A 14,828-nucleotide genomic window follows, 5' to 3' on the forward strand; every position below is an offset into this window, starting at 1 on the left:
ATCCTCCAGCCCTCCAATTTGAGGAGAGAGGAGACTGAAGAAGGTAGTGTCAGTCAAAGCTTGAGTTAGCTTTGTGTTGTTGAAATTAGAAATAAGTTTCACCTGAGAAGGGGGAAACTTGTTCTATAGAGCTGATCCAGGTAGAGCAGCAGATGTAGATAGCTGATAAAAAGGAGGGAAGATTGGTGGGGTAGAAGAAGGTTTTGATTTAAGTTTAGTTTGAGATTCAACATATGTCTGGGGAGTTTAAGAGTGCTGTAACTAATGTACTTTCCTAGCATTTTGCCTCGTATTGAAGAAAATGACAATTGAAGTATTAACTATTATTCTAAGTCCCTGTCTAGACTGTTTTACTTGGAGAAGGGGAAACATTGTCAACTTGCCAATGCTCTAATGCTGTGACTAAATGTAGTAGTAGTTTATTTTAAGTTTCATAAACTCTATGTCTTAAGTGGATCATTTTAGATCTATCTCCTTGAGATCAAAAGGGAAACCCAAATCTTGTCTTGCAAAAGGGATTCTATCCATTATCATGTTCTCTTTCCCCAAATAATATTGGACTTATGAATCAATGCCTCATACCAACATCAAAAATGATAATCTTCATAAATATCTTATTTAATTCATAAGAACCATTAATCACTTTATTCATTATACAATTTTTGATTAAGCATCTAGTGTATTCACATTTAATGTATAGTTGTCAATTTATTTTTTTAAAACTTTACCATCTTCTCAGAATCAATACTAACTAATAGTTCAAAGTAGAAGAATGGCAAGGGCTAGACAACTGGGATTAAGTGATTTGACCAGTGTCACATAGCTAGGAAGTAACTGAGGCCAAATATGAACCCAGGAACTTCCTATCCTTAGGCATAGCTCTCCATCTACTGAGACATCTAGCTGCTCTGAAACCATTAATTTTCAACTTATTTTTAGTCAGCTTCCTTAAAAAATGAATAAAATTTGCATGAACTATACATTAAATAAGAAGGGTATGAGCATAAACATTTCTATAGTATCTACTATGTGCCAGGCACTGTTTTAAACCCTTTTTACAAATATCTCATTGTGAGTAAAATTTTGATTAATTTATCATATTGGTTCTAAGAGAACCTGATATATAGATCACAGCCCTACAATGAAATCTCTTTGAAAACACACACACACACACACACACACACACACACACACACACACACTCACTAATTATAGCCAACATTCAAGTTTTAAAAAAAAAAATGAAAATATGGGGAAAACGTTTTGCTTACATTAGAAATAATATAGAAATCTCTCACAATTTATGCTTTCACAATATTTTTAATATTTTCCCTATGGCCACAATAAATTATATAGGATGGGTTTTTCTATTGCTTGTGTACTTCTAAAGACCAAAAATTCATCACAACTGTATCCATTTCTCTTATTTTTGTATGTGCTTAATATCTGTGTGTGCTGTTTATCATTTTTCTCTACTTGTCCTCACCAATGATGTTAGTATTAATTACACTATCAACTCCTAAGGACCTTTATCAGTTTAAGCTTAACATCAATTTTTGTTTTCTGTAATATGCATTTTTTTGAATTATGGTTTTCATGGATGATTACTTTTAAAGAGCTGCACCAAACAGATCATGGCTTCTCAATAATTTGGCAGATCACTTTTATGAATCACTACTGCCAAAATTAAAAACAAAATCATCACTTGGTGAATCAGTGTTCTAGTGATGAATATCTCCAAACTGTTTTAGGCTGGGTGTGGAATGAGAGCAATTAGGTGACATAGCAGATAGAGTTCTGGGCTTAGAATCTGAAAGACTCATCTTCCTGAGTTTGGATATGGCCTCAGGCACTTATTGGCTATATGACCCTGAGCAAATCATTTCACCCTGTTTGCCTCAGTTCCTCATCTGTACAATGAGCTGGAGAAGGAAATGGCAAATCATTAATATCTTTGTCAAGAAAACCTCAAATGGAGTCACAAATAAATGGACATGATCAAAGCAACCAAACAACAAAAAGGTGTCTGTTTCCAGGCTGATTCCAAATCCTTTCCTAGTTTGTTGAATCTACTTATCCTTATCCTTTAGTTGCACACATTTGAGAACTCAGGATAATTTCCACATCCATGATTAGGCATTAGAAGTAATCTTGACTACAAAAGGGATGTTTTAACTTTTGTAAAATCTCCTGAATTTATTCTACTTCTGTTGATTTTCTACTATCTCTTATAGTTATTCAAATAGATCAAATATCTCAAATCAAATTTAACTTCTTGTGGTATATGGCATGCAATGAATTTCCTAAAGTTGAGGTAGTAGGGCCAATAGGGTCATAGTTCTGGACATATGTCTTGTTCATAACTTTCACCTGGAATTTCCACTGAATCTTTTTTTCTGAAAGACTCAAAGAACTTGCAAATCTTATCCAATTTCAGAACATCTCTCTGTAAGGAAAGCTAAAGGATAGCATTATTGTTGTTGTTGTCATTTTTTAAAAATAATCTTAAACCTGAGATTAAGAGATTTTCTCAGGGAGCAATGGAAAATCCAAAAACATTCATGTTAAGTATGCTCACAATAGACAGTCATTTTAGTTTTCTCTAAATCTGTTCTTTGTGAAAGTAAACTTGAATATGCTTGGCAAATGAAATGCCAATACTGCTTTATCTAAAGCTTTTAGCCTTTGTTGAGGATTTTTTTTCTTTTAATATAAATGCCTAACTGTTATCTGGAGTAGAAAAAAAAATAAAAGTCAGGTACATTTGAAATATCAAGGGTGTCTTCTGCATAAAAAATGTATAGTTTCTTTTTCTATTTTCTCTAAGTAATATTGCAAAAAAAGTTTTGTTTTTCCTCATGTTTGGGAATTCAGATTTAGTAGAGCTTTATATATTCTGATAGAGTATCCATTTACAGAAAACAATGAAAGCAGTTGGCGTTGGTGTATTTATGCGATACATTGTCAGACATATGGGCTATCCAGGTTTCTTCATGTGCTTGAATGTTCAAAGAACTTCTAGACATGCATTTTATGTACCTAATACAGAGCATTCAAATAGGGACAATGCACTGAAAATATTAGTACTTGTCAGCTATATGCTGTCAGTAAGGCTGAGTTTTCAGCATGGTATTTTAGACTTCATTATATTGTCCCACAGAGCATCTTTCCCTCCCTCTCTCCCAACCCTGAAAACAGATAAAAATCAGGAATACTCAAATGAAATGATCCTCAAGAAGATGAGGGGTGGTTTCTTCCAATTGTCTCTATTGACAGAGTTGACTTCACTTTGCCATTGAACTATGACAAGGTGATTATTTTTAAAAACCAAAATACTGTGCATAATACATTTTAGCCTGGAGCTAAAAGTTAAGTGAGAATATTCATTCATTCTTGCTCTTCCATGGAGAAATCATGGTCAGAGTAGCAAAGAAAGTGTTAAAAATCTATCAGCTTTTTACAATTAGATATATTTAATCATTGATGTTTAAAAAGAAATCTGTAAAGAGAAAAGCAATCTCCCCAACCCCCCTATCCCCACCCACCCCCAAAACATTGGAACATTCTTTGTTTGTACTAATATTCTGTTAGTAGAGTGGAGCAATTAAGATTTTATTTTCCATGGCTTATGTATCTATTTGTTATAGTGTGGTGAATAGATTTAAATTTAGCAAAGCTCATTCATCAGGTTTAGAACACATAAAAGAAAATGCATAACCATTTAGACTACGTATTATTTGCACTGGTAATATGGAATAGTCATATTTAGTGTAAGGATCTTTGATCCATGTTCCCAAAACTCCTTTAAAGAATTCTTTCAAAAGTGATCCTAATATCCCTCCAGTGAAGGAAAATATTATTCTATTATTCTTATTTTAAAGGTAGCCAGTCACAGATAAATGACATGACTTAGCCAAGGTCAAATAGTAAGTCTTGAGGAGAGCAAACTACTTCCTCACTTACATCACAGTGTGTTTTATAGCAACCTCCCTTAGTCAAAATGGACAAAATTAGGGCTCTTCTCAAGAGAATAGAATTAAGTAACCAAGAGATTCTTCTGTTATGTTATCCTTGACTCCTCATTCTTTACTCCTCATATCCAATCTGCTTCCAAGGTGTATAAATTCTGCCTTTCCATACCACACTCAATGCTTTCTCTCCTCTGATACTGTCACCATTCTGGTACTGACCCTCACTGCCTCATGTCCAAATTATTGCATTATCCTTCTGGTTTCTCTCTGTGCTTCACATATTTTTCTATTCCAGTTCACCCTTTACTTAGCTGTGAAAGTTATCTCTCTAAAGGATACATCTAATCATGCCACTCAACTATTCTTGGCTCCTTATTACTTTAAAGATCAAATAGAAAATCTTCTGTGTGGTTTTTAAAGCCCTTCATAACCAAGCCCATCCTGCCTTTCAAATATTATTATTTTTTATTCTTTGCCATATGTTGTATGGTACACTTGATATAGCCTTCTTGCTGTTTCTTGAACAAAGCATTTCATCACCCAGCTCCATGTATCTTCAGTGGCTATTCTATATTGTCCTCCCATTCACTTTGTCTCTACCGCCTGGCTTCTTTCAAATCTCAGCTAAAATCCCACTTTTTTCCAAGAATCTTTCTTGCTTCCCTCTAATGCTACTCCTATCTCTCTGAAATAACCTCATCTTCATACTGTATATACCTCCTCTGTGGGGAGTTAGTTTGTTTGTTTTTGCATGTGGTCTTCTGCATTAGAATGTGAGCTAAGGGCAGGAATAGTGTTTTATCTTTATTTTTATCCCTCAAATTTCACATATTGCCTGGCATAGATTAAGCATTTGATTACTTTTTGTTGATTCAATTTCTGTCTTTTTGTCTAATTTATAGAGGAATTTCATGTGAATTAGACCCTTAGAGGTCTCTTGAATCCTTCCATTTTGGAACATGTTCTTACCAGATGGATATCTTACCTAAAAGACAATCCATACAATAACCTTTTTCAAGCAGGCCTGAGCATGAGAATGTCTTGGTTCCATAATCCTAATCAATCCCCATAGTCCCTCTCAGCCTCTTGGATCAAATGGAACAGAATCTCATTGCTTTTGAAATACTGCCAAACGTAAAAGAGGAAAGGTAGGGGGGAAAGGGGGTGATTTTATACCTTAAGCTGGATAGTAATCATTTTTTGAATAGTTATTATTAGATTCCTCTCCTGGCATTAGCAGCTTTCTTTATTTCAACAGTTCATTATCATAATCTAACCTTCTTGTGTGGTCAATGATGTGGTCAATGACATGCTCAGAGCTCTTATCAAAAGAAGACTCTATTTTAATTGAGATGATGGTCAGTCAAACATCTTGAACAAACGTCAGTTTTTCCCTGGGAGTGACATATAATTCTTCAGAGAATTTAGTTAGAATGCATTTTCTTATTTTCATGGACTCAAACCTACCCTGAAATATAAAGAACAATAATGGCTAGGTTTTTTACTAGTCTTTAAAAATAATATTTTTGGTAAAGTAGAACTCAGAAAAAAACCCACAACTTTTAGCATTGGGTCAAATTGCTGCTTATATTTGAATGAAATAAAAATTATTCATTTATTTTAAAAATACATTCTATAATCTCTATATACCTCAATTTACAAATGATAGTGTAAAGCTTGAAATTCATAGCCTATTTGTAAGAAATTATCCTAATATCCCATTCTAGAATATTCAAATATATAAAATGTATCTATGTTGTTGACTGCCTAGATTATGAGATATAGATAAATGGAAAGCCCATGGAGCTAGTCCATTATGTGGAAAGGAAACAAGACTGACAGTTTGTGGGGGAAGGGCCCAACTGGGAGTGGCAGTTGGGTCTTGTGACTAGCACTTCCTTCCTACAGTGTGGAATGGGCTTCCGGGTGTTGGAGGAGAGAGGAGCTTGTTCAGCCCAGTCTGAAGTGGCATGCTCTTCTTGGTTCAGCTGGAAGATTCAGGCCCAGTCGCTTCTGAAGGTCAGATCTGTTCTTGTTTGATTTCTGTCTACTGCTAAGATTCTAAAAAAGACAAAACTGGACTGATATAGAGTAGACAGGAGTGGGAGAACTCTCCGCCAGCCTCTGGGGCCTGGCCTCAGGTCTGAAGCTGAGAAAAAACTCCAATTCCAATGGGCTATTAAATTTTATATTATTTGAATTCGCAGTCAGATAAGTAGACTATCATTTCTGGTCATAGAGGGAGCTGAACTTTAGTTTCAGTCATTCAAAGACAAACAGACCTCATTGGACCCCTGCTGTTTCCTCTTAGCAGGGGACATCTCCCTACCTTGCCTCACCAAGCTATATACCCTCTCTTCCCTTAACTCCTCATTATCCCATACAAACCTCCCATTATCCCCCATTTTTCTAATCCCCTTTCCTTTCCCAATAATTATTACAATTAGGATGTGTATATGTATATGTATAAATGAGTGCATATATGCATACCCCTCCACACCTATACATGTTTGTAAATACCTTGGACAAACACTGCAGATGGAAAATGGGCTGACTCTAGAATTGAACAGTAAGAGTGGCTTTTAAAGATACAGAAATATTAAGATTTGACAACTAATTATATACATAATGTGAGGGAGAATGGGAGTCAATGATAACACTAAGTTTATAAAATTGGAATCCTGAAAGAATGGTGGTACCTGCAAAAGACATTTTTAAAAGTTAAGTATAGGGGTGTGTTTTGATGGGAGAAATAATATTAATATTTTTATCAAGTAGAATTTTATATGCCTCTGGGGCATAGACTCTGAAATGTCCAATAGAAGTCTAGTGATATAGACAAAGATTAAGGCTGTATTTTAAAATTTGGAAGTCATTTAAAAAATATATTATTTAACATATGGTATTTGAGGAAGTCACCAACCAAGTGAATACAGAGATAAAAATGAAGTGATTCAAGGGCAGAGGCTTAGATTATACAGATAGAGAATATAATATAGATGATGAGACAGAAGGGCAATCGGGGAGATAAAGCAAGAAAAAAAAAGGGAACAAGATGTCAGAAATACTCAAGGAATAAAGAGTATCCAAGAGAAAAAGGTGATCAGTAGTAACAAATGTGATAGCTATAAAGAAGGATGGAAAATGGGGAAAGAACTCATTTGGAGGTCCCTGATAATTTAGAAATAAAATAGACAATTTCAATGAATTTGGAAGGAATGGTAGTTTTCGAATTTGGCTATAACATTCCTGGGTATTGTCAATTGGGGTTTAAATGTAGGAGGTGATCTGTGGATTCTTTCAATCTCTACTTTTCCCTCTGGTTGAAGAATGTTGGGGCAATTTTCTTAGATAATTTCCTTTAAAATGATGACCAGTCTTTTTCTTTTGTCTTGATTTTCTGGTAGTCTAATAATTCTTAAATTGTCTTCTGGATATATTTTCTACATCTGTAGTTTTATCCATGAGGTGTTTCATAGTTTCCTCAATTTTTTTCATTCTTTTGATTTTGTTTTATAGACTTGGTGCCTTGTGAAGTCATTTGCTTCTAGTTGTTGGATTCTAATTTTTAATGACTGAATTTCATTCCTGGCTTTTTGGCCATCCTTCTCCTACTGGTCTGATTTACTTCATAGGTCATCTTGTACTTTCTTTGCCTCATTTTCAAACTGGTCAATTCTGGCTTTCAAAACCCTATTTTCTTGTTTTAGATGATATGCCTCTGTTTCCAGATGACTGATTTTGTTTTTTGAGTTTTTTCCCACAATTGTCATCAGTCTCTCATAATGATTTTTTAAATTGTCTTGGGTTCTTTCAAAGCCTGCGTCCAATTAGCTGGAGTTTCTGGCACTTTTGATTGATGTTCCTTGGTCCTCCTCTGTTCCATTTGTTCTTTGTTCATTACCTGGATGGAAGCTGTCTATTGTGATTTTTTTTCTTTATCTGTTGTTTAATCATATTTTTTCCTTTTTTCCCCCATCATTGGCTATAATCTTACTCCTCTGATTATTTGCTGGATCTGTGGGTTTGGGCTATTCTTTCCTGAATGGGCTTCCTCTTTGCTCTGCTGATTGACTAGATTGTGATGATGTATATTAATATGCCCTGAGATCAGATCTTCCCCTGCTGGCAGGAGAAAGTGAAGGTGTAGGTGAAGGTATAGAGTCTGAAGGGAGCTGTGTTCCCACCCTGTTATTAAGATACTCTGACAGGGTTGCAGCATTCTCCCTGGGATCCAAGTCAGCAGGATTCTTGAATCAGCTCTCAGCCCAATCTGTGGGGCAAGGGTGTTGGAGATTGAGCTTCCCTGCCCTCTGTAGGTTTCTTATCTACCCTATCTGAACTGATGATTTCTAAAGCCTTTATAAATTGTTTGCGTGCCAGGAACGACACACATGCAATTCCCAACACATGTGTCCTTTCCGACACACATAACGGGGAAAGACACATGTGACATACTTGACATGTATGCCTTTCCTGGCACGTGTGCATGATGGTCCAGGCGCATGTGTCAATCCTGGCATGTTCACCCTTCCCAGCACGCATGCCAGTGCTAGCATGTGTGTTGTTCCTGACATGGGTGTCCCTTCTGGCACACATGTCATTCCTGGCACATTGTCAGGAACTTCCCATCAACACATGTGGCGTGTCAGGAAGGGCTCACATGTCAAGAGTGGCACGTGTGTCACAGATGGGGCATGTGACATGACACGGCCCTAATATAAAAGTAAAAAGGAACTTCGTAGCAGGTATCTTTTAAAAGAATGTAATGACCTGGCTATGCCTTGTATTCCACCCTACAGTAATTTGTTACATTAATTCAATAAACCTTAACAAGGTAGGGAACAGTTTCTATGTCTGAATATATCTGTGGTTGAATGGGCTCATCATGTCTCAAGTCGTGTCACATGTGTTGTGTCTCACCATGTGTCACCCGTGTCGTTCCTGTCATGTGTGTCAGAAGGGACACATGTAAGAAATGGCATGTGTGTCGTTCCATCACGGGTGTCAGGTACAGCACACATCAGAAAGTACACACGTGTCAGGAACGTGAGTGTCAGGAAGGGTATACATGTCAAGGACAACACATTTGTCAGGGAAATGGTGCATGACATGCCTCATGTCATGTCACATGCATCGTTTTATGCCACATGTCACCCGTGTCGTTCCTGTCATGTGTGTAAGGAACAACAAGCATGTCAGAAGTGGCAAACTTTCAGGAACAGCATATGTGCTGTCCCCATCACACGTGTGAGGAACAGCACACATGTCAGAAAGGGCACATGTGTCAGGAAGGGAGTGCACGTCAAGGACGACACATGTGTAGGAGACGGGGCACGTGACATGACACGGCCAATGTGACACTTCTTGAGACATGATCCCTAATATAAAAGTAAAAAGGCACTTAGTAGCAAGTATCTTTTTAAAAGAATGTGATGACCTGGCTATGCCTTGCATTCCACCCTACAGTAATTAATTCAACAAACCTTTACAAGGTATTGAAAAATTTCTATGTCTGAAGATATCTGTGATTGAATGGGCTCATCATATCTCATGTCGTGTCTCAGGAACCACACGCTTGTTAGAAGGAGCACACATGTCAGGGGTGACACACATGTCGGGGATGACACATATGGCAAAAGGGGTGCACGTGTCTTTCCTGTCGTAGTGTCAGGACTGGCACGCGTGCAAGAAAGGACATGCATGTCAGGAAGACACACATGTCAAGGTGGTGTGCATTTCAAGGAAGACACGAGTTTCATGGATGGGGAGCGTGACATGCCAAGGCCCACATGACACGTCATGAGACATGATCTCTAATATAAAAGTAAAAAGGCACTTAGTAGCAAATATCTTTTAAAAGAATGTGATGACCTGGTAAGGGTAAATTTAGGGTTGAGACTGAATATAAATTTTTGTTGGTCACCAGGAATTTAAATTCTAAATCCCAATGAAATACTCAAGTCAGAATGGAATTTTATGGTGGTTTATTTACAACAGAAGGAAGAAATTAAGAATGAAAGACAGAGGAATGAGAATAAAAACTACTCTGCCTAGTCTGAGCCAAGCAGGAGTTCAGAGGCCTCAGCCAAGGGACCTCTCAGGAACGCCAAGGGAAAGGGTAGTCAGTCTTATCACACACAATGTGACCATCTAAAGGAAGCAGTCTGAGGAGTTCCTCCAGGCTCGAGTTCCAAGGCCAACTCCGCCAAAGCTCTCCCCTCACAGGAAGTGACATGAAATATAAAGGCAGTTCCTTACATCACTTCCTGTGTCTCACATGTGCCAATGGTGGCTTAAGCTTGGCTTAGGACAGCCCAGGGGACTGTCAGTTGTTTCTGATTTGTCATTTGCTAGCACATGTGGGTCATAGGCCTTCCTCTCTCACACTTAATCCTTAAGTGGGAGTGTATACATTTTTGGTTGCTAGAATTCTAAAGACTAAGCAGGGTGGAGTAAAACTAAAATTCACAGTTCAGAAAAGTCTTCGTAATTTCCTCTGAAATGCTTCATTTTGCCATTTTTATTTTGTAACCCTTTTCAATTACATTAATATTCTATAACTTGTTTAACAATTACCCATGGAGGGCAGTCAACCCCCTTAGATTCCAAATTTTGGGAACTATGAACCAAGCTTCTATAAATATTATTTTGGACATAGCTGCTTGCCCTGATAAAATTGTTGACCTCTCTAAGATATAAGCTTATTAGTGGTATATATAAATCGGGCTATATCTACAGTTTAGTTACTTTTGGGACATAGTTCCAAATCATCTTCCAGAATGGCTAGACCAAATCATAGATCCATCAGTAGTGTACAAGTATATCTGTTTTCCCACAATCCCTCCAAAATTTGTTATTTTACTTTTTTATTATTATTTGCCAGTATAATAGATATGAGGGAGAACTTCAAAATTGTTTTAATATGCATTTTTCAATTTAGAACATTTTTATTTATGGTCATTGATATATATTGATGCATTGATTCATATGGTATACATAACATCTCCATCAGAAAAATGTATAATAAATTTTTTCATATTTACCTTTTTCATTCTATTTTGACTAGATTAGATTTGGTAATGAAAAAATTTAAACAATTTCTATAATAAAAAATGGCTTTTATTAAAAGGCCTTTATATTTATACATTTCTGATGGAATTCTGGGGACTTTGGAATGAATGGATGTTTCCTTTGATGTGTCCAATATATGGTAGGTGATAGTTCCTGTTCTGAAAATTACATTTTATACTAATATATCCAAATATTCCATAAAAATGTGGTTAAAAGCCTGGAAGGCTCACTGCTGGCTACATGTACATTATAAAGATAGCAACAGAAACAATGAAAAAGGGTTAGAAGGTGATTTCTCCTACTACTTCACTGTTTCTTTAGTTTCTTTCTTCTCTGCCTTTCATTTGCATGAGAAACTTGAAGAGAAAGGTAGGGGAAAAATAGGTACCCAAAATGCAGACAGTCCCCATCAGTTTTGTTAAAATGGAAGGCTAAGAATGATTTTGTAGGGATGTATATTAACAATGAGGACATTACAGAGACTTTCTTACCTGTAAATTAGGTATAAGCTTGGTACAAGATATGAACACTCCTGGGGAAAAGGAAAGTAAAAAAATGTATTGAATAATGTATGCTTTATTTAACTCTCTACCTGACTGTTCTCTGTGTTCTAAAAGGTTTTTCATTTCTGAAGATGAAGACTTTTTATGGAAACAAAATTCTTCCATAGATAACTGAGAAAATAAAGGTTTTTCTTCTAATGAGGAACGAAAACAGCTAAAGGTTTTCCATAGTTTGATACTGAGTGAATAATGAGCCTTTCTCCGTAAATAAGAAGGAATTTAAGCTGTTTAGATCTAAGCTAAAAGAAAAGAGCCAGATACCAGTAATCTCCCTATAGGAAAGAGGCACTATCTCAGTGGGGGATAATAACTGAAACCAGACTAGAAGCAAAGAAAAATTATTTTCCCACTAGGGAAAAAAATTACAGAAATTACCAAATTAGCAGAATATCACCCCCAAAACTATCATGACACCAGTAGAGTACCACTTGGCAGAGATTTCATGCCAAAATTCAGATATTTTCTATGTGAGACCACCATGAAACATGGTGGAGATGCAATGGCCCCACCAGGATATATCAACTTTGTAGCTTTGAAAACATGAGTTATTTTTCCATGTTTATACTTTAGGCACAAATGTTCATTATATGTATATTTGTTCATGTTTACTTTGGTCACTTATTTCTCCATCTATATATCTATTTCTCCATCTATATCTATATCTATATCTATATCTATATCTATATCTATCTATCTATCTATCTATCTATATATATATATATATATATATATATATATATATATATATATATATAGTTGTATACATTGGCCATAAGCATTCATTTCTTATATGTACTGACTACATAGTTGGTAAGTACATCCTAATGATATTGTGTGCATTTGTGGGACAATATGACCCAAATCTTGAGAGAAAATGTGGTATTGCTATTTTTATTCCTATATTATTTCACTAGATTGTTTTGGATCTGAAAGAGTACTTTTCTATGGTTGACTAATAAAAATAAATACTTTGATAGGGACCCCTGCTCTATGATTCTTGAGTAAATACAGACCCAAAAAGTACATTCAATTTGAGGTAGTTTTTCTTAAGATCCTTCATGTAAGAAGTAGGAAGTTCTTAGTGCTATTATAGAATATAAATATAATAAATAAGCTAAAATTATTCACATGTTATATTACAACTATAAAAGGTTATGAAACAATATAAGAAAATGAATTGTTTAAGTACTCATTGAATCTATAACTGCATTATTTATTCCAAGATAAGTATATGATCTTCTTGGATCTTCTACCCTTCTTATAAAACACAAAGTATAATCATGTAATATTTGTAGGGTTGAAAAACAGCCTAAGAAAAGGAAGATAAATGTTAAATGACATAATACAAATTGTGATAAGTTAAACAAAATTTCCTTGAAATTGTCATTCCTTTATTTATAAATTAGGCACAACATATTGGCCACCAAGGCATCAGTATCAATCTATTTAAGTATTTGATAATGGCCAACACAATTTGCCTAGTCAATTCCTGCTGGAATGGTTAAAGCAACAGGCATTTTTCCACATGAGAGGAGCCTAACTGACCTTCAGAACCTCTTGTTAAGGTGGAAGTTTGGCTAGAAAGGAATTGGCTTTAACCTGAGGTATATGTTAATAGCTTCAGCACTGATTGATTACGGTCTATTGAAAATACTATGGTAATGCCCAGACCATCTCTCCAAAACTATTCTTCATTTTTACTTTAATTTTGATGGAGTTAAACACCATTTTCTTACAGAAATATTAAGACATTTGAAATCTATATCCAACTCCACCGAATAGGAAATAACTTGAAAATACTTTGAGATCTTATACTATATATGCAGATAAAAATCATTACTTTTGAAATGTCATTATCAATTACTACTGATCACAAAAAATAGTCATTTCTAATAGTGTTAAAAGCACATTAAAAGTGACTCAAAGTGATTCTGGAATATAAGACACTGTAAGATATTTTTAACAAAACATAACTGATAAATATTTCAGAACTTATGTAACAAAATGAATCATCCATTTCAAAGTAATTTCTTTAAAAAGACTATGAGCACTTTTTCCAATTCTAATACCACTTCTGAAAACATTTCTAGAGTTGAACTTCTGAATTTCCTTTCAGAGCTACTTCATGAAACAAAGAAAAAAGAGTACTACCTTATTAATTTATATTTATATCAAGAATTCTCAGGAAGACAAAAACACAAAAGGGCATAAAGGAGACTAGTTCTCCTATATACACTCTATTAAAATGTTGAGAGAGAGAGAAAGAGAGAGAGAGAGAGAGAGAGAGAGAGAGAGAGAGAGAGAGAGAGAGAGAGAGAGAGAGAGAGAGATTGATAGACAGAAAGATATACTGAGCAAGAACACCAGAGGTAAATAAAAATTAGCTTTTTCATCTAGTCTAGAGCTATGCAAGATCATGGCTAGAACCCATGAGTTTTCAGAGAAAGAAGGAAAGGCAGAAGTTTGAAATAAATTTACTCTCACAAGGCTAGAAGTTTATAGGACCTCTGACCATTGACATACTAGAGAACTTGTTCCTACCTTAATTTCACAGGATCTGAAACCTAGGGATGCTTGGATTTGGGATATACAAAGACAGGAATAAGCCAATAAAATTTATGATAATTGGGAGTCTAAAGCTCAGTTTCTGAGATCACTGCTTTGGGAGACAAGATAAAATATAGCATAATTCAGAGGCACAGATGGACACAGGGTTAGCTCACTAACCAAGTTCACATGCCACAGGATTTCTGCAAAAAGCTTTAGACTGACAGGATTTCCGTAATCTGAATGTAGCATATGAGGTCAAAAGTAGGGAACTGAACAAGTTTCCATTGGAGATTGTATCAGAAGACAAGGAAAAGTCAAGTCAATACCTTCAGTTATACACAAAGGCAATAAAAGTGAGGGAATGTGGTAGAGAATCTGGCCCCAAATGCTCAACACATAATTGTAGAGGTAACCTCTTAATTATAGAGGGCAGAAAACCAAATAGAGTCTGCCCTTCATCCAGTTATATGGGAAAGAAGAAAGATTGGATCTAGAAAAAGTCCCTAATTCAGAAAATGAAGCAATACATAAAGGTAAACAGAAGAAAATAATAAATACAATGAATACATGTTATTAACCAAAAAAAGAAAAGATGCCAACCCAGAAGAAAATAACTTCACATCAAGTACAAATTAGAGGCTCTGAGAAAAGAATATCTTAGCTGTTAAGA

At 35.6% G+C, this 14,828-nt stretch overlaps 1 long non-coding RNA gene across 1 annotated transcript in view; it reads right to left on the reverse strand.

Moving 5' to 3' along the window:
* Positions 1-9,771: 9,771 nt before the first annotated feature.
* Positions 9,772-14,828, reverse strand: part of LOC130458417 (uncharacterized) — an 84,217-nt gene continuing 79,160 nt past the window's right edge. The window contains exon 3 of the long non-coding RNA XR_008917737.1: positions 9,772-11,577. This is a non-coding gene — a long non-coding RNA (uncharacterized LOC130458417). The remainder of the gene's footprint in view (positions 11,578-14,828) is intronic.

Source organism: Monodelphis domestica, chromosome 3 (assembly GCF_027887165.1).
Source record: "Monodelphis domestica isolate mMonDom1 chromosome 3, mMonDom1.pri, whole genome shotgun sequence".
NCBI classification, from domain to species: domain Eukaryota; kingdom Metazoa; phylum Chordata; class Mammalia; order Didelphimorphia; family Didelphidae; genus Monodelphis; species Monodelphis domestica.